The sequence below is a fragment of the Vespula pensylvanica genome, chromosome 11 (genome assembly GCF_014466175.1).
Source record: "Vespula pensylvanica isolate Volc-1 chromosome 11, ASM1446617v1, whole genome shotgun sequence".
In the NCBI taxonomy this organism is placed as follows: domain Eukaryota; kingdom Metazoa; phylum Arthropoda; class Insecta; order Hymenoptera; family Vespidae; genus Vespula; species Vespula pensylvanica.
In genome coordinates, this window is record NC_057695.1 from 3,773,854 (window position 1) to 3,793,492 (window position 19,639).

General features: G+C 38.4%; 1 protein-coding gene across 15 annotated transcripts in view; it reads right to left on the reverse strand.

Moving 5' to 3' along the window:
• The window catches only part of LOC122632969 (protein turtle), a 188,610-nt gene that overhangs the window by 78,588 nt on the left and 90,383 nt on the right, over positions 1-19,639 (reverse strand). For 13 of the 15 annotated variants that reach the window (XM_043820313.1, XM_043820318.1, XM_043820311.1 and 10 more), the window contains exon 4: positions 254-292. The gene's annotated coding sequence lies outside the window, so the exon portion shown is untranslated. Of the gene's footprint in view, positions 1-253; positions 293-16,938; positions 17,512-18,920; positions 19,117-19,639 lie in introns of those variants that run through there. The other 2 variants (XM_043820308.1, XM_043820307.1) reach the window with 2 other exon arrangements.

The window sequence follows — 19,639 nt, forward strand, 5'->3', positions numbered from 1 at the left end:
GCAGAATAAAAACATCGGTGTCGAGCGTGACGCTCTTTCGTTCGATTATACTTAACGTTAATTAAAATTATATTCCTCCGGTTGAGTATCGTCGTTGGTATACGAACAATTCGAACGAGTAAGTATCGAGTTACCTTGCGTATCGTGCAATTCATCCGTCCATTGATCGAAATCCAATCGAAATCCGATCGAAACCTGCTTGCGACTACGTACACTTTGTTGTAAATTTAACGAAATAAAGATTAAAACTTACCATCGAGCGTTGACGAGTCGCGATACGCCTCTTCAGTGTCTGGAAAAGAAAAAGAAAGAAACAAACCGGTTAGTTTTAAGGATCGTTATATAGGAGGTACGCGTAAGAGAACTTTTGCAATTTACAGCTCGGAAAATTTTCGTTCGAGGCGATCGTGCGACCGAAGGGAGGATGATACTCTCGAGGGTGATGGAAGCAGCAGGGAACAAAGAGGAGAGAAAAAGAAAGAGCGATGTAACACGCAGGATGTGAATGAGAAAAGAGAAAGGAAAAAGTGAAAGAATAGGAGGGACACGAATGGAGGAAAGTCCTTTCGCGAGAAATTCCTTTGTCTCTTTCTCTCTCGAGAATTCGACGATTCTCCGCGAGATATGATCGAAAAAGGTCGACCGTTTTCCACGTTCGTTTCTTCTCAGCAATGTGAAGAACGAATGAAAATCGAATTTTCGATATCATTTATCAGAAACGAACTTCGTAAGACGTGCGTTCGATGTGTGTCTGTCTGTATGAGATACTACTACACATATCGGTGGATGAAAAATTTCGATTAGTCGAAGTACTTTCGTACGTAAGTACTTTCGCAAATATTCAACAAAAATTTGTTCAGAATATGAGATCTACGAGAAACGAGCCCTTCCAACGAACTTGGAGAGTTTGCAGCCGTTAAAGGGGCTTCGTCGTTTCAAGTTTCCGCGATGTTTCGTTGTGGAAATATTTGCCTCTAAAGATAGATAGTAATATAATCGCCTTTGGTGATAGTTACCCGATCGCTTGTTTCGCCCTTCGTTTCACGAAAGAACTATCAAGAGCGGTAGCACGCTTCGCCGATCTATTCTCGAAAGCTTGTCTCGAACACCTGCTGCCACTGTTTTTCCCAGATATTCGAGATTTCGAAGCTTTCCACTTTTTCCAGTTCACGCTGTTTTCTTGGCAAATTGATACGCTTATCAATTTCATTCTCGAGAAATTACGATCGAAAGGAATACAAAATGAATTCAATTTTTTCCTTGTTACAATCGAAACGGAACGCTTAATAAAACGAATTGTCAATATAATATTCCGTATGATCGTACGGTGCAATAAAACGATTTCATCGAAGGAAAGCTCGTAAAAATCCAAGACCAGGGGCTTGGCGAATCAGCGAACAAGTTCGCATTTCATAAAAAGCTTTCGGCAAATGGCGGGCCCGATTTCTCGACGTACACGCCTGGAGGTCGAGGTCGAGGCCTCGAAAGAAATCGTGCATCCATTCCATCGGCATTCCGGCGTAACCGCGAGCGTTAATGGCGTTTCTTACGATCTCGAATAGAAAAGGAGGTGGTTTTAGGGGTGGGTAACACGGTCGATATACTTGTCACGGCCGAGTCGTTAGACGAAAAGGAGAGAAGCTTCGATCTGGGTAGCATCGGGCTACGATGAAAAAGAGAATTTTCAAGGGAATAGATAGATAAAAAATATATGATAAAAGTTATCGACAATTTTTTTCGTATGTGTGTCATGTGAATGTCACAAATTAGGCTATAATATGAACATGATAAAATTGAAATATTTTTGTTTCATTACGCTAGAATTAATAATGTCTTCATTAACATTTCGAAGGGTCTGAATACACCTGACCATCTGCTTCATGAATATAATTGAAACATGAATTTTCATTGTTCCGCTGTCGAAGTTAATTAAATCGTAATAAATGATTTTCGAAATAAACGTTTATATTACGAGTACGACTTTGCGAGTACAACATTCAAGTTTGTAACATAAACGTGATAGTTTGCACGTTAAAGGACTTGCCAAGAAGAACTAGCATGAGTGTACGTAGGAGCTATGTTGTTGTAGAAACTTCAGACTTGGTAGCGCATCTAATGTCCTTAGTCACGCCGCTTTTTCCATATCCCTACGTTTATGTATATTTTCGAACCTGTGTACACACACGTACTTCTAACCTATGTAATTTAAATTTCTTAACATCATTCTCTATAGACCACTTGCATATCTACATGTAGCAGAAAAGAAAAAGAGAGAGAGAGAGAGGGAGAGATCAATAAAGTGGATTTGAATAAATCCAATCGAATATTCCTTTTTAAATTCCACATCCCGTCAACTTCTTTCTCGATGTAATCATATTCTCCTTGCTTCTCGCATAATTTTAATATTAAATTTTTGACATTTTCCCCGCTATATATACACGGGAGATGCTACGCATATACAGCAAGACAATATTACGAGGTTGACGAAAAGTGGAAAAAAGTATTACATAGCCGGTACTGAGAATTTTGCTAAGATTCTTTAATGCTCGGAACGTTCGATTTTCTTCCTGTCTATGCCGACGTTGCAGGCTGACGCTCAACGTCAGTCGATCTGAGTAGCAACCTTTTTCCAGAAGCGAGGACACAATTTTTCCGACGATTTTTCCGACCGATTTCCTCCACCCACCGTTTCTCGCCAAAAGATATCGTTGAACTCGCGAGAATTCAACTCGTCTCCTTGTCGATTGCTCGAGGAGAGAGAGGTACAAACCCGTGACTACTACATCTCCCTCCTTTTACTTCTTTCCTCTGAAAGAAAAAGAAAAAGAAACTAACTTTTATACTCTTCGATTCACGGACTTTCCAAAGTGCTCGATCTAGCGCAAGTAAGAGGAACATTATTTAACAAAGAGTTATTCGTTATCGCAGAACAACGAATACGATGATTGAATTGTTTCCTTTCCTTTTTTACAAAAAAAAAAAAAAGAAACAAAATCACGAAAGTTACACATCGATGAGAATACAATTTTTTCCAGCAATCAATACTCTAAATAGATTTTATAACACGAGATTCGATGAAAGGTATTTAACAGAAAAGCTTCGTTTACCTTAACAACGAAACAATCGGTCGCACAAATGTTCACTTCCCATAAAATTGTCTATCATGTACCTCGGTAATTGGATTATGAGAAGGGCCAAGGTTTATATTGTAAAAGAAAATTTTTCAAGCCATGACATTTACGAAACTTACAAGGCAAAGTTATAATTAAAAATGAGATAGGGTGCTAACCTTTAAAGATGATACCACCTCGTTCGCCTTGAACGTCCCAATCATCGATTAATACACGAGCAAAAAACTTGTCACTTTTTATTTCATTGCAAGAGGAGAAGACCAAGCCGATAGTCGATCCGCTTTCAAGACAAGTCTCATTAAGAATAAATTGATTTTCTCGAGATTTCAAGTCTCCGTCATTAATCCACCCTCGACACTTTTCGTCTAATCCGTAAGAACACATAGGATCGTGGGTTTCTCGTTTGCATTCCTCCCTCCTATTCTCTATTACTGCTCGACGTGACCAACTGCCTTCCCCACTCCTCTACTTCCTCTTTCCCCTTCGAACTTTCTTGCTCTTGCCCTCTCTCTCTCTCTTTCTCTTAGCAAATGGTAACGATAGAACTACCCTCTTCAACTATTAGCCATCTTCTTCACCCGGGCACGAAGCAAGTCAAAATTGGTCTTAAACTCTACAAACTATCGCTGAACCATTCGTGAAAGATAGTTACTTTAAAATGGAAAGAGGCCACAAATCTGCAGAACCATACCTAATTACTGAATATTTCAATTGCTTCCGCGTGGATTTATTTCCTTGTAAATTTGTTTTCAAGAAAAAAAAAAAAGATAAAAAAATAAACGAGACTGATAAAATATTGTCGGAGGGAGGCGCAAATATGTACGGTAAATAATTTTATGATTAAACGTGGTGAGAACTTCTTTAAGTATGCCGTCTTATTTTCGCGAAGAAAAAAGATACACGAGAGAGAAGATCTACATTGTAATTGAATTTGTTTATTACGATGAGAGAGAATAGTTGACCAGGTCGTGCGCTCTTAGGTAATTTTTTATCTTTTCTTTCACCCTGACGAATACCCGCGGAGCATTTTAATTAGAATGTATAGCGTACGATGTCGTGTAAATTTTTATTATTCTCTCGAGAAGACTGTTCTCGTCGTCATTCATCACCAACATTAATTCTACACGCGTGTGTAATTCATAGAATGTTTCCTAGCATCTCCCGTTAACTTTACGTGCGATCGTCGAGCGTTAAAACCGAAGATTAACTTAAAAATAAAATTTTACGCGTTGGAAAAGTTAATAACGACGATGTTGATATTATTAACCGAAAGAGCAAGAACAAAGAAGCGAAAGGAAGACAATTACGACGTATATATATATATATATATATATATATATATACATCGTTTAACTTGATACGTTTTGTTACGATTCATTATTGAAAGTCAATTTCACAAAAGAATCGAACTGAAGGATCGAAGAAGTGGATGGACAGAGTCTAATTATCCTAATTAGACGTGGAACGTTCGAACGAAGTTAAAAACCACAAGAATGGAAAAGACATTCCATTTATTAGCATCTCTTCTCTAATTAAGTAACGTCAGACAGTATCTATAGCGTTATATAATACAAATGCTAATCTCGACTCAAAAAGCTCTGAGATACCTGAAGAGTACCCTCCATTAAAGAAGCTAATTTTACGCTAAGCCATATCGCAAACGGTGCATCGACCTCGTCTCTATATCCAATAACTAATTCGCTCGCTCGTGAATTCGCAAAGTAGGAGGGAGGCAAACGAAAAATCGATCAGCAAGAATCAGCCCTCGGCATCTGTCATCCGTGAAAAGCCATTCGGATTTAGACAGCGATATTCATCGTTAGTAATTCTAATTTTAGTGAAAATCAACGATCCTAACGTTTCCACGCGTGATCCGTAACGACGACGTTCCAAAAGATACGACTAATCGCGAAAGGATAGTAAGAGCAAGAGGAGGGGGTGTTGGGGGATTTACGCTAGGGTGAAGTCTAATTTTAGATAAATCCATCCAGCAGTCGATATCAGTTTAAACTCGGAATATATGTATGTACGTACAATGCCTTGTGTTTATGTGCGTTGTGTCACGTATGTACATAGATAGATGGTAGACGGGTTCCGTGTAAACGCGTGTATATGTGTGGTGTGTGCAAGCGATAGGTGTATGCACACGACTGCCTAATAACGTACGTGGAAGTGTATACACTCTGCACATGCATCGACGATGCCCATGCGAAGACCCGTTGCACGAGTATCGAATTGCTCGTCGAGAAATCGATGTATCCCTCTCTCTCTCCCTTTCTCTCTCTCTCTATCTCCCTCTCCCTCTTTCTCTCTCCCTCTTTCCATCCATCCATCCATCTATCTATCTTTTTCCCTCCACGTCTCAAACCCCTTTCGACCGTGCACCTCGGTACCAAGCACCGTCGTCTACATATTCGTCGAACGATTCAAAGGTCGAAGATGCAAATAAATATGTATGTGTGTGTCTCTCTGTGTGTTCATATACGTATGTGTATGTATCTGTTGGTTTCACCGTGCACGCAGATGGCTGAACGAGATTTCCAATGGAGACGAGATAAATGTTTGACATGTATCGTGTGCTCGCCTTGGCGAAAAATATTATTCGTGGAAAGTAAATGTACTTTATAGAAAAACTTAACGAATACAATAAAGAGATAAAAAATGAAGTATGAATAATGAATATCGAGAAATTATCAATGGAAAATACAGTTGGTTTTGTTCTATTCGCAATACTCATAACAGTATTGATCGAATCACGGTGAAAACGAAAAGAAAAAAAGATGAGCGAATAAGATCGAGCAGAACATTCAACTTCGTTTACGAAATTGTTCACTTCCATTTAACGGAATATCCAGACCGCACTAAATCGTTTCATGTCGAAGCAATAATCCGTCACGTAGTATTGACCAAATGATTTCCACCCCCATTCTTCGTCCCTCACATTATATATATATATATATATATATATATATATAAAATAAAACCGGTCGTACGATCGGTGCGCCTTAAACAATTTCATCGGAGCTCGTTCGACTTGATCAAATCGATTCTATCGCGTCTATTGCGCTGTGAAATTCGATTATTCGTAGAAGTTAAGTTGCAACAATGTTCTATTCCAAAAGATACAAGACACGAGAATTGTTATGAATCGAATGTAGAGAAGATAAGGAGATTTCAAGCAACGATTTCAATCTTATTCGGATATCCAAGAGTCGACATTCTCGCGCGTGCTTCGAAAGACAAGCAAACCAAGGCTTTGCACGAACACAGTGCTTTGTCCGAAGGGTCGAAATCTGAGAGAGAAAGAGAGAGAGAGAGAGAGAGAGAGAGAGACAAGAAGGAAGAGAATGAGAAACTCCGAAGTCTCTCGGTGCATCGCAGTTTGACGCTCGACGACTGTCTGAAACGGTAAACCGAGCATCGGTCGGTCCGACGACGAGGTGGCATTGAAATGCAAATGTTGGTTCCTTCCACTCGCTCGGTACGGTCTCGCTTAAACGTTTCTATGCTTCTGAGAGCCCAGGGATTTCTCAGGACGTATATACGTGCGTCGCGTTGCACGTCTCACGTCCGACTGAACAAAGATCGACTGAACGCGCAGACTCTGTGAAGTGTCTGACTTGTTGGTACATACCATTGACATTTACTACTGAATACGAGTATATATGGTATACCATATTCGTTATCTATGCTAGATACTATTCCTTTCGAAAGGAATGCCACTGATCTCGTCAAACTTTATAAAACATTGCGAACGTGATATTAATCGAAATGATTAGGTCGTTTGTGTGCTATCGAATGCTCTTAATTATTATCCTCGTATCACTTGAAACGTGTGATCACGTCAAAGGAGAAAAAAGACAGAGACAGAGAGAATGTCGTACGAGCGTTCCGTTCTATAAGTAATTGCTGATCGAATTATCAGGAGAAGAACTGACTACTGCTAAAGGATTCTCCGGATTCCGTAGAAACGGAAATTTCATTTCAAAGACTGCTACAAAGAGCCATCGGTCTGTGAGATTAACGAATACGATGAAACTTCCTTCTTTTTCCTTTTGGTCTTTCCTCCAAGAGATCTACGATCTCTACATTGATTCCTTCCAGGACTAGGATATAACGGAGAATAGAGAGCGAGAGAGAGAGAGATAGGTAACGACCTAGACGTTGTCAACTTCGTAAGCTTGACTTCGTTAATTATACGCTAATGGAGGCAAAACTTCCTTGACGGACGAACTTCGCGACCGGCATATTACTGATCGAGGCCATCGGAGAAAATGGTAAACGGTCAAAGGAGCAAGAAGATCGCCTCTGCCTTCGGACATCTCTCTTTGAACAACTTCCAACTTTTCATGACCATCTTCAGTGGCCCTAATTATCTACATTCGTTTCAGATACACGATTTATCACGAGGAAAATTAAATCGTAGGAAGGTTCGTGTATTTATGAATGTAAATACGTAAGTGTGTTGTTGATCATTACTCATTGTTCGTAAAAATACGGAAAAAAATTTGTGAAATTTTCAATCGGATTGAAAACGAACTTGCAATATATAATTTCTCACTAAGAACATATTCAACCTCTTTCTTCTTTCTTTTATTTTGTTCATTATATTTTGTTGAAATATCTACGTATATATGTGTATGTGTACATATTGTAGACACATGCATATTGAACATATGGAAAACTTCGAGGAAATTATTTCAAGCATTCGTTACGGAAGAACACAAGTTGAATATTACTATGAATGAGAAAGAAAGAGGGGAATAGAAAGTCATAGGCTACAAGACAAAAAGTTTGATAACTCGAAGTTAAAACTTTTCAGGAATAACAACCTCCTGCTATGATATATTCTCCTGTTTACCAGCTGAATTCTAAATCGGATCTTCGTGTAATTACACTGTCGCCATTAAAGGACGTCTTAATAATTAATCGAGCAAGACCGTTCATGGTTCCTTTGATTTTCGAATCAAGAAGTTTGCGAAACCACGATTAAGGGGTGAATATCGAAGGTAAGGGAAATCATTCGACACAAGTCGACACAACCTCGGCCAATGAGTTTGTTTCTAACTTTCGAAATTCAAGCATATTAATTTATCTTCGTCCTTTTAGCTTTCTGCATCTCTAGCCTCATTTCTAAGGTTCATCGATCAATGTGTTTGCAGTATGATGCGAAAGTTAGCTCGCGTTTCTACCTCTTAGTTTCGAGTACGTGGCGCGTAACGCACATCGTTAAAAAATGTTCTGTCTTTCTCTCTCTCTCTCTCTCTCTCTCTCTCTCTCTCCTTCTCTAACGATTCGAGAAAGTTGCAGTAAACTAAACTTCATTACTACCGTCGATAAATATTCGCTCCTCGAGAATTTTTATTCGTTATGAAAAATTTCCTCTCTCAAATGAGGGAAGGAAAGTAAAAACGAAATCGCTACGACTTATTTGTTCTTACAATGTCTACAGAATGTTTAAAAAGCTTATGCAAATGTCGTAAAAATTACAAATGGCATTAAACGATGTTTAGACAAGAGTCAAAGGCATCGATTGAGAAGATTATTAAAGTTTATAAAAAGTCGAGAAAGTTCAACGATCCTTTCATTCGAGAAGAAATCATAAGAAGATGAATGAGAAAGGTCGAAATTATAACTCTATTTAACTATGATTTAAAAGGAGAAATTATTTTTCTTGAAAGACGAATACGGCTTTGTGAATGCGAGAGTCAATAGCGCTCCTTCTCGACTCGGCGACACAGCCAATTTTCATTTACGAATCTTAACACCTCCCACTAGCACTCGTTGCTTCCTCATTGCGATGCTTTCTTTCGAGCAGAAAATCTTTTTCGTCCTCGACTAAGCATACGTCTAGCATGGAAAGAGCTTCCATGAAAGTACGCCGGATGACTGAATGGGACAATTAAGAATGGAAGCGTGAAAGTATGATTTCCTTGAAAACACACGTAGCCAACACGCGAAGCTTCTTCAGAAAATACTGCGAACATTCGTTTTCATGAGTCATTTATCGGTAGAAGAACCAAGAAAAAGAATAAAACGGGAAGATTTACTCTCGCCGTTTTTTAACGAAACATCGAATTAATCAGAATTTCGGCATACGTATCTTCGCGCACGCGTATATCTAACTCTTAATAAAAAATAATGACCAAACAAAAACGCAAAGTATTGGAAGGATAGATGCACCTTTTTGACACGTACTCGTTGAAAGTTTTGATTTATTCGTCAGGATTTATATCCCATGATAAATACTCTAATCCCTTTTCCATTCGAAATAGACCGGTGGATTTGTTCTCTCGTCGTTTCCCAAGAGTTGGCAAAGGTGAGAAATATTTTCATGCAAATGTAACTTCTCGGCTCTTCCCGAGAATGGAGGCAGCCTAGAAAATAACAAAGAACAGCTAACTGTCCATCTCTTTTATCCTTCTACTTCGTTATAGCGAGTCTTTGCGATGTTATCTACGAGCAAAGAAAAGGCTCACGATTTACAAAGGCAAATGCACGAACCATTCAAATCGGACTTACGTGAACAGAGTGCATCGATCAGATAATTCCTAACTAAACTCCTGTCCAACGCTTGTTATGTTCGTTACGCTCTTGATATTTATCAAAATCTACTGACACGCCTAATCTCCTTCCTTCGTCTCGAAGTAACAACTTTGAGGATTAATAACGATCCGACTCTCATGTGCTGAATTACAAAACTCCTATGATAAACACGTCTCTCTAAACGCGACAAAATACTGGACGGGCGTTCCGCATCAAACGAGAACTTTCTCTCGTCTAAATTCAACTTGCAGCAACAAAACGCATGCTGGATCATTTCGTAACAATTATACACTTCATTAGCTCTTTCTTATTCAATGGCGAATGTTACTCGGTCGTGATAATTAATATACGCGGATAAAACACTACGGATTTTGACACAAATCCGGATCGTTACGAAGATTTCATATCTTCCTAATCTTATCCTCTCGAAAAGGACGAACGGTAATAGCTCTACGAGAGATGTGAAATACGAAGATAGGAGAGAAAGAGAGGAAGAATTGGCTCGAACACGTTCTCGTACGAGGAAGTCGAATTTTATCTGTCAGCCTGACCTGCCCACCTTTCTTCTTAATTACCGAGCCAGCTCGTACATTCGTTTTGCAGCTCGGAGGCTTGGTCGAAACACACCCTTCCACCAGTTACCTCTCCATCCCTCGGAACGACACCCTCCTTTTCCTCTATTTTCCTCCTTTGGAATGGACGATGCTTTTCGAGGTTGCTGCTGCTACTGCTGCTTCTGCTGCAGCTATTAAAAGAAAAGCAAATGGAAGGCGACGAAAGGACGAAAAGGTAGCCCCGCCTACAATTTTCTACTCTCTCGAAAAGAGGACTAGTTTTACTCGTACGTCGCTGCGAGCAATGAGAATTATCATCTTATACCGCTTATAACTACAGTACACGCTCGTTCTACGTGACCGATATGAGTACCTTTATTATTCTATGAGAGTCTTCGTTACGTTACATTTCTCCTCGACGATATCGTTAACGAGACTAAGAAAAAACAAAACCGTGTTTGAATCGTTTTATCATTATGACTTATACGTCTGCTATTTTTTTTTTTTTATGTTAAAATCTTATAGTCAATGCTCCAGCCTCCGATAAAGATTATCTCGTCAAATTAAATTTACTTATAATATATCATTAAATCGATTATTCTTAAATCGGTTGATCTTTTATTCAGAAATTCGAATGCTACCTCAAATTGGCTTTATCTTTTATTATAATTCAATTCAATTTCGATCTGTTAGGATACAAAGATATCGGTGAATTTCCAAAGTCGCGGCTCTCTTTACAAACTCCGGTAACACGAGACTTTTACCTTTTAGATACACTGAAATGTTTTTGTTGTCCGGCATCATGGTACTACGAAAGTTTACTCAAAAAGGGTAGCTTTTCTAACTTAGCTCAAGTAACTTTTATAAATCGTTGTTGAAAACAATTCGGTGGATCGATAGGTAAGGAGGATCGTTGTTGGAAAAATTCCACTAGGACGTGGTACAAAGCACTCCGCGTATTTGGAGATTTAAAAAAACTGTTAAAGTATTCCCAGGTTGCCGGAACTTTCGAAATATTTTTCATCTGTATGAATTCTTTCAGCGCTTCTTTCAGCAGGCTATCAAGTTTACCATATCGATCTAACGCTTTCTCGTAAAGAAAACTCCTGAAGTTTTCGACTCGATGATTCGAATGATGTTAAAGCGAATCAGACAAAATTTTTTTTATCAGTCCTTCTCGTATATCTATATAATAGAAGGTAATCAGTGGATGCGATTCACTGGAAATCCATTAAAATTTGAGATGGTTGTCCGAATATTATAAACCTCCGAGCGCTAACGTGGAACAGACCGTGTTTGGAGTACAATTTCATGGAATGGTTGATATTTGAAACATTTTGGAATTCAATCTCATCGATATCTCTACCTGTATTATTCAACTCCCAAGTTCGAACATTTGAATTTAACGTTTATATACTCTTTCTCTCTCTCTCTCTCTCTCTCTCTCTCTCTCTCTCTCTCTCTCTCTCTCTCTTTCTGCCTCCTTTTTCTCCCTAGCTATCTACTTATCTCTTATTCCATGGAAAACTTTCCAAGCAACTTAGAACGCATTCGCAAGCATCAGTAGCAAAAAGTCATAACACGCCAAATGGATTGTTCGTTGACGAACGACCTATGGTGCTAGAAAATTATCTTTCTTGTTATTAACGCACCATATCTCACTGTGTTTGCTTCCATTAACCCCTTTCTCTCTTTCTCTCTCTCTTTCTCTCTCTCTTTTCTCTCTCTACAATAAATCTGCTTTCAACCGTTCAAGCTTTAGCTTCGAAGTTTTCGAACGTCTAAACGATCGGATGATCGATCTTGATTTATAATAAAAATGGTATCAACCTCATTATTTCAATGAATGTAAGTACAGTACGAATATTATATAGTGAATGTGCAGAAAATGCTTACGTTTAAATCACCGTATAGAACAAATCGATATCTTAGAAGTCGATGTAAAAAGCACCCTTAACCCGAACAATCGTTGGTTCATTCATTTTCCGAGATCGACGTTCCGTACTTCGTGTTGTTTCGACGCGACGAATACATATACGTACACACACACACACACACAAATCACGCCTTCGCATTTATCCAGGGAGCTCCGATAGAACCGTGAACATTCACGACGCGTAAGATTTTACATTATCGCATTCAGACACAGATTTCCGACGCTTTGTTCTCGCCAGGCTAAGAGCTCGCAAAGCAGAAATGCTCGCCACGAGAAAGAGAGAGAAAGGGAATGGCGAGAAAGGAGGGGGGAGTTAGGTTAAGCGCGAGGGTTGGTACGGGAGTTGGTGATGGGTGTACGAGGGCGTCGCGGCGGCTCTCATTGTCGTCGGCACCGGTGTTTCCGGTCGGGCGAGCGTGTAGAAGGCACGTAGGAAATTACATCGCACGTCAAAACGCGCTGGCTTTCGAAATTCACCAAAGCGAGACGACTTCGACGCTCTCAGAGAAACAGGGAGAAAGAGAAAAAGAGAGAGAGAGAGAGAGAGAGAGAGAGAGAGGAAGGAAGAGAGAGAAAGAAAGAGAGAAACCGCGGACTCGAAACGTCGTCGAAGGGGAAACGCGTATCCAACTTTCTCGTCATCCTTGTTGCGAGGAAAGAAGGTAGGAGGACAAGACCGATTGTCGTTCTTACGAATGGAATTGCGTTTGTATAACTCATGTATGTATGTGTATACTATGACCAGGTATACCTCTAATGCATTGGAAAAAGAGAAAAGAGAGTTGGGGGTTGGAGATAGAAGTACTGGACTCTTAGTCAAGCCTCGTAAAGCTTGGATGGCCTGGCTTCCCGTATTGGTCATAAAGCTTATAAAGCTACGCGAGCTAACACTGGAAACTGAACGATTAAGAGTCGATGTGTTTGTACGTAAAGGGAGAGAAAGACAGAAAGAGAGAGAGAAAGTTTCTGCATCGGTTTATCCTAGCACAGTTAAAAGAGAAACGGAAACGACACTTACGTCACGTGTTACTCTTTCTCGGTCTGAAAATCGGAAGCATTTCTTAGCCTTCGAACGAACAGGCTCGCGAACAAGTCGTATAACGATAGAGAAGGATCGTAATCCTGGGACATCTGCCCGCGAGAATGACACTAAATCTAAGTGTTGGAGAATGGGAAGGAGAGTTACTACGAAGGAAACTGCGGATGTTCTTCCACTGTGGAAAGCTCGCGATCAAAGTAAAGCCGAGTTCTCGATTCCTACGAGAAAAATTTTTAGCTCCGTGGGGCTACTTGATCTAAACTTTGAAATATTTTCGAAGACAACTTAACGATCCCACGAAAAGAAGAATTTTATATCTCCAAATTAATCGCAGAATCGTGAAAGAAAATGTATTGTATAAAAATATTTCGCAAGAAGATAGACTTCGATTCGTATTCTGTAAAAAAAAGAAGTTCAAGTCGATTGAATCTTTTGTAGATCAAAGCTTCCTGCCCCTGATAGACCACTCTATCTTCTCTGGTGTACTTTGTCTTACTCTTTCATAGTTCTCAATCTTTCTTTTCCTTTCGTATTATAGACGATAGAACGGAACAACGATCGAGAAAGGTTTGGACAATTTCTCCTGATCGGATAATTCCAATGGACTGCCATTTTCAATGATTTAAAGCTCTAACGCTAATACTTATCGAACGAATCCAACAAAAAGAATTGTTATTCCCTCGCTTATCTTTCATGTACAAAGTAAATTTTTCTTTGTTCTACTTCATTTTTTTTTCTTCAAATTGACTAATGATACAACTATGGCAATTAATTTTACGTTAGACGAACGATTCTTTTGCACGTTATCGTGGTATATTTTTCCTCGTTAATATCGTTGTTACTAACAAGTTTAACTAACCCACTAGCGAGGCTTCGAACAACCGTTTGGAAAGGACCGAAAGCAATGTAAATGGCTTAATATAATTTATTAATTCAAAAGCGTGTCGAAAGCGCAATATAATCCAAACTTTAGTTAATTGCCGAGCGGTTAATCGCCGCTTCACTCGATCGATATCCATTTTATCGAAGTCATTTAAAAGCAATGAGTAGTTCATTAAAATCTTCCGAAGATGTTTCTTTAATATCAAATTAGAAAAATAAATAAATAAATAAATAAATAAATTGTTCGACTTGGCGAATTCACGTCAACACCTTCTATATTTTTATGCAGAAAATGAAAAAATTTGGACGAAGTATTTCGGTAGCGAAAAGATTGAGGAAAAGAAAAAAAAAAAAGAAAAAAGTAGAAAGAACCACGAAGCATCTTGAAGAGATCGAAAAGAGCATTGAGCCGTTGTTACCGTCTCAGCGAAAAAGTTGTTACACGAATAAAGTTTTAGAGACTCTCCACCGAATTTCCCGATGAACGTCGAAACGTTCGGTAAGAATTTGAAAGGCAAATTTTATCGCAGTCCACGCCTACTTCACCGCGATTTCGGATTAAGCGTCGAGCCGACCGTGCGAGATGGTTTGAGAGAATGAGAGATGGAAAAATGAAAAAAAAGAACATAGGAAAAGGAGAAGAAGGAGAAGGATGAGAAGGAAATAAAAGTGACAGCGCAATCAATCCTTTCCTCGTAGAAGCGAATCCGACGTCAAAGTAAAAGGTTGTACTATTGAAAAATCGAACTCCATTTTATGATCGTACCACTTACGTTTATGCATATGTATTACTTTACGACTGCCATACGACGTACTGCAAGCTCGTAGAATGGACGATAAATGGAGATCGAATGTTTGCGGCACGTTTACCATCTTTCGGAAAAATCTTTCGTTCTATGAGCTCTTTCGATTTGATATTAAGTAATGTTAATCGTTGAAAAATGATAGTATTCGACAACGTGACTCGCCTAACGTTATTTCGTTTCTTCGTTCGTTTATACCATGTTCCAGAACGTAGTCGTCATTGATATCCAGATGTCCTCATTTGGGACTCTGCAGTTTCATTTCCGAAGGGAAATTCGACTTTCCTAAAGCGGGACAATGAGAACAAGTTAAATGTCATAAGACGTAATAAAGGTTCGCGATACGTTCTCGAGAGGTTCTTTGCATGTTAGACGTAGAACAGTAGAATGTTGATAGTAGAACTATGATTCAAAGTGACACAGAAAATCTGTCTGTGGAAAATCTGTGGAAAAATTTTTCCTAATGTAAAAGTCCATTTTTTTTTCTCTGTAAACATTTATTACGCACGATATTGACGCATAACAACGAACACGATATCAATAAAAGTTCACGGTTGAATCGACGATCAATTGCAAATTATCGAATTTCGTATCGCAAGAGTAAATTTGTGAAACGCGGAAAATTGCCGATCAACCGACAGCAAACGACAGAGAGAGAGAGAGAGAGAGAGAGAGAGAGAGAGAGAGAGAGAGGGAAAGAGTAAATTTATTGACGAGATGCGTAACGTTATAACTTGTATCGCAGCTGTGTTACCGTTATCAGAAAATAGTAAAATCATCATGCGTTTAGAATTTAGATTATATTAGAGTATAATCGAGAATTCGGGTTATTCCATTGCATGTACCTGATGACGTGCTATATAAAGCGGAATATAGAAACGTATAAAAAAGAGCAATAGAGAAAAAGAAAGAAATACTAGATGGCTCTCTAAATTGGAACGTCACTCTGTAATAGGAACGAAATGCGATACAGTTACTGATTTGATTGCGTGAAGAGAATTTATTGGCTTCCGGTTATCTCGAATTCTTCGTAAAAATATGCTTTCGATCCGTTTTTTGTTACGATTGGACGTGGAGAAAAGATTAAAAAGCGGTTTACCATTGACGTATTCGTTTTAATTGTATCGATTATCGGGACGTTAATTTTTCTACGAATTAATCCTATTTTCGGAGATCTGAAACGAATGGAAATATTTTATCGAGTACGAGAGAAAACATATCCGCTTTTTTCGCCTGATTTCTTGCAATTTGAAACCACATTGCCGCGTTTAATAACTATATTAAGAATATAAAAAATATTGAAACGAGAGAAAGAGATAGAGAGAAAAGTATTGATTTTTAAGTGCAAGAAGGGTAACCGTTTTACATTTAGGATTAGTATTGAGATCGTTCAACCTCTTTACTAATCTGATCCACCAAGACGTAGTAGAGTAATATAGTTGGAAACAAGAAAGCTTTATCGTGAAAAACTTTGGCAAAGCCATTCGCGGAGAAGTTGTCGTCATTCGCCTCCGCGACCGTGCTAATCCTAACGCTAAAGTTCTAGACCTTTATTCTACACCAAAGTATACTGCGTTAAATATTATGCTGCGTAATTAACGAAAAAAAAAAAAACAATAAGAACAAAAAGGAATAAGTAGAAATATTCAATCCTTAAATATCATTAAATGTATTGTCACGTGTATCAAGAGCGATAATAATCGTTTTCAAAATGATTTCGCTTGAAATACTAATTGAGCGATTTGTTGATCCACGATACATGTTTGTCCGTAATATAATGTATACGCGTGTGTGTTTTATCGTGACTGTAATACCAAACTGCAAAATCATCCTCAATTTATGTCAGGGAACGTTTACATATGTCCGAGACATTGCTTGATGCAGAATATTCAAATTAAACGACGAGTAAATTGCAACGATCTAATTTCTGTATTGCTTCAGTAAAATATCAGCAAAAGAAATAATATATATTTTTGATGAAAGTCAAAAGTATACGTTGTAAACTAAAGGATAAAATCGAAATATAATGTTATTTTTATTAACGTACCCCTTTATCCTCTAATTCCTCGGAATTTCGTTTATGCTCGTTTGCTCTTTATGTTAGAATAAGCGGAGATCCCGACGTACATATGTACGTGAGAACGGTTGTACATATTTTAGTGAACAATGATGGGAGATTCAGACAGAGAAAGGGCAAATTTGCTCTTTGTATTTGTTCCTTCACTCGTGATTTCGTAGAATAGACGTTCGACCACAAACAAAGCATAAGCCACACGAGTAAATACTATAATAATAATTAATAACGATCGCGAAAAGTATAAAATCGAGTTTCACGTTGAACGTTGCACAACTTCAGCGAGAATTATTAATAATACTAACACGATCAATCTCCGGACAGCACGTTTATCCAGGGCACTTGCACGATCTTTGATAACCTATGGCTTCAACTGATGTATTTCCAATAAGAGCTGTCACGTGCGTGCGTTCACGTTGCGTGTTCTCGCAATATGTGCGTCAACTTATTTACTCACGTACCAAACTTTAAAATCTTTGAAATAAAAGGATGAACGTTCAATAAACGTGACGTGAGCTCATCACCAGAACTGTTATAATATATCAAAGGATCTATACAACCATAAAAGAGAAAAATAAAGTATTAATAAAAATAATTTAATGTTAATAATATTATAATATAAATAAATATATAAATCTATATATAAAGTAAAATATAATATAAGACAGATAATATTTTCAATAACAAAAATGACAAAAATAATAGTTCTGATTAATAAGTCAAAATATAAAAAAAAAGATTAATTAGATTTAATCAATTTTTTCGATCACACTTTTTTTTAAGCATTTTAGATTTGTTCCTTTCATTCGATCATTCTCTGGATTCTGGATGAATACGTTTGTAACGCATCTAAGCGCATATACTGGGCAACGGCAGGCTTCGTTCGCTCGTCAAGCGGAATTATTAATAGCACTAACGCGATCAATCTCGCATGCGGTTATCCGAACCACCCTTCGGATCTTCGATACCTCATGTATCCTACCCTACACCGAGCGATGTGTTTCCAATGGCAATGAAAGGTGACGCACGTGTGAATATACGCGGTATACGATCATATGCGTTTAACTGCACGATCAAGCTTACCAAGCTTAAATTTTACGTTATCCACGAATATTCTTCGAGCTAAAGCACGTACTCAGCTATTTTATATAGGTACATAATTAAAAAATCAGCAGAATCCGAAATCGAAATATCTGTTTAATACTTTATTCATACGATATCGATAGCAACAGAAATGAATATTTTGTAATTTTCAATCTATTTATTGGCAATGTTTAAAAATTGTAAAAACCTTCGAACAAGGTAAATGTTAAAATACATGAAAAATTAGATTTTCTCAAATCATTCGTCTCTTTAATCATTCACGAGCGAACTGCAAATCCTATTACGTCGAATGCTGCAATTATTTAATCTGTTTAACGTTCTACAGCAATCCTACATTAAGTGTACTAGCAAATACAAAATTATGTGACCATGGTAGAGAATTAATCGAGAGCAAAATTTCGCTCTTAGTCTGTAATTAAAAATCTGTAATCGGAGTAGGCTTATCGGATGTACATATGTTCGATTGGACATCCCGTAAAATAGACTCGACAGGTGTTGGCACATAATTAAGCTTCATAGCTGTAATCAAATTGTTGAGAATCTTACATTCGACAGCAAATTCAACACAGCATTCACATCTCGTTTCTCTCTTCCTCTCTCTCTCTGTCTCTCTCTCTCTCTCTCTCTCTCTCTCCCTTCTTTCCTCTCGTCCACACGTTAATTATAATACTCCAGACCGTACTATGAAGAGAGGAAGAGAAATACAAGCACCATCAAATGAAATTCAAATATTCCTATGGTGGAATTACGCTTGGTTTTTCACAAAACGCAACCGAACACAGACATATACGCGTGAAAGCAGTATTACTCGTAACTACATGTACACGAGAGCATACATTTACGAAGCGTACCTTCCGTTCTGTTTGCCTCTTTAGCTCGTAGCTTTAATCTACTATCGAATTAACTTTAATATACTCGTAACTACGAGCTCGTTCCTAGATGTGCGCGTGTTTCTACGTGTATAAGTACATATACATCATCGACCGTGTTCTTGCACGAACTAATGCACGACTTGGCTTGTGAACCGAGCACTCGCGTACTCGAATGACCTCCGTCGTGAACTATCGTCCGGGTATTTGTTATCGCTAATAAAGATAAACGCGTCGCGAGAGTTTCGACCGTGAACGCACTTCCACGGACTCCAATTAAACTTGAGAGAGGGAATGTTCGTTAATTAAGCTTCGGAGCGATTTAGTAAGATAACCAGTAATCGTTAATGAAAATTAATAATAAAATCGATATTTCGGTCGGAAGGAACATTGGTCCATTCCGGATCAGAACTGGAAGGTACTGATTATCGTAACACACAAACTATTCGTGAAATCCCTCTAGCGTTGGATATTTTCTATGACACTGGTGGACAGCTCCAGCGGGATTTCATTTTATCTGCTGACGTGGATTGGATCGCGAGAGGTCAGGAGGTTGGACCAAAATAACGCGAACTGACCGGAGGGGAGAATAGAATGAGAAAGGTGGGGAGAGGGAGATTGAGAGAGAAAGAAATGAAGGAAGAGTCGAAATTCCGAAGGCGAATAGATTGAATTAAACTTGAAGAGCGTTGAAAGAAAAA